Below are 1,721 nucleotides of genomic sequence, written 5' to 3'. Positions count from 1 at the left end.
CGACTATCCACTCAATTGTCGTGTGTGATGAATTTTTCACTTGGTAACTGATATTTGAAAATCTGCACAGTGGGAAGTAATTCCAGTCCGCCAATGGTTCCAAACGGTCAGTATGATTTCAGTAAACGTCCCGACTTGTGTTGTGTCAGTGCATCTAAGCTTATTTTTGGGAAAGCAGTGAAACTGACGTCACCCAGCCGGTTTTGGGCTATTACTGATTTTCTTTGTGCGGGACTGACATTTTCCCCAGCACCTTATTGACAAAACCAGGGATAGTGCTGACATCATCATGGCCTTCTTTGTCCAGAAGTTGCTGCTGCGGCCATCGCTGAGGGCCCCAAAGGGTTTAAAATCGTGATCGTGATTGGCGTTTTTTGACCTTTCTGTGACCGTGATTGCCGAAATTTCCATTTCTGTGATCGTGATGGGACTTTGCCCGTGATCCGTGATGACAAAAAAAAATCAAGTCTCGTGATCGTGATCGTCATTTGTTTTCGTGATCGTGATGGGCATTATTGCAAAGCATTTTATTTTCAACGTACATTTTTCACAGCTGTATCACTCTATGATCCTCTATTCGTCAAGGTGTTTGTGATCGTGAAAACAAAAATCAAGGTAACTGTGATCGTGAAAGCTAAAATTTCCCTTCCCGTGATCGTGATGATACCCCCCCTTTGGGGCCCTCATCGCTGATTACTCGCGCGTGACGGAGAACATTTCAGTGCTCATGGATTCAGTGTGGTAACTGGCTTATCTAATGTTGACTGATGTTCGCTGACTCCTTTCACGCGTAGCACCAGAAGACTGAATATCTTTGGTTTTACTCAGTCGGTTGTTTTTTTCTCTCGGTCCCCTCCCCCCCCCCCCCCCTCCCCAGGCTCCTCAGTCCTTATTGTTGTTAATCATACGTGTGCCGCGTAACCCGGAAGATCTTTGAGAGAAGTCTCCCTTTTCCCTACTTTTTCAGCGGATCCTTGCCAGGCCTGGAGTGACATCAGTGGTTGTAAAAGTTAGTGTAAATGCCGTTGTCTTTTTCTGTGTCGGTCAGCTGTTGCTTTAGACTCTGTGCAAGCCATTTTCAGGACTGATAAGGTAGTGCAAGGTTAGAGAAATCCTAAAAGTGTATCAGATACCGTTTTCTTTCAGAGTAGCCTTTATTGAGTTTTGTAGATTGTATGCGTGTAGTGCAATGTGAGAAGGTGTCATCTTGGAGACTTCTGTAGTGTTCATTCAGGGGGGTATAATCTGCTAGTGACTCCAAGCCAAGTTTGTGACACTAAAAAGGTAGGCTTAATTTTCTTGCCTTTTTTCTCCCTTTGTGTGTGTGTGTGTGTAGGGGTGCGGGGGTATCTTCCTTTCCGTTTTTCTTTTTCTTTTTTAAATGACTTTCATCAGCGAGACTGCTGGCTTTTGAACTTTAAATGTTTGCTGTGAGCGTTCACTGAGGTTAGCTGTCCACATCCGGTTGTGTGAATCATCAAGGTACAAACCCACGGGTGGGGAACTGTTCCGCACCATTCTCGTATGGAGCGACGTGTTCCGGTTGTAGATAGTCGCTATTTAAGGGGGCCAAGGAGGCCCCCATTCATTCATACGGATAGTTTCGAGGTTGACCATGGGCAGCGCCATTTTGTTGTGAAATACCGTCATCAGTTTGTGTACACAGGAAGCTGTGACATCCGTCACCCTATGGGAGGGGTGAAGGCAACATTGTTCATCAG

At 45.4% G+C, this 1,721-nt stretch overlaps 1 protein-coding gene across 1 annotated transcript in view; it reads left to right on the top strand.

Annotated features, from left to right (window-relative positions):
* Nucleotides 1–965: 965 nt before the first annotated feature.
* Nucleotides 966–1,721, top strand: part of LOC138959426 (transient receptor potential cation channel subfamily V member 5-like) — a 16,371-nt gene continuing 15,615 nt past the window's right edge. Inside the window, exon 1 of the mRNA XM_070330910.1 lies at nucleotides 966–1,284. The gene's annotated coding sequence lies outside the window, so the exon portion shown is untranslated. The remainder of the gene's footprint in view (nucleotides 1,285–1,721) is intronic.

This window comes from Littorina saxatilis, linkage group LG2 (genome assembly GCF_037325665.1).
Source record: "Littorina saxatilis isolate snail1 linkage group LG2, US_GU_Lsax_2.0, whole genome shotgun sequence".
NCBI lineage: Eukaryota > Metazoa > Mollusca > Gastropoda > Littorinimorpha > Littorinidae > Littorina > Littorina saxatilis.
Note: the sequence above shows the minus strand (reverse complement) of the source record. Positions and strands in the feature narration are given on the sequence as shown.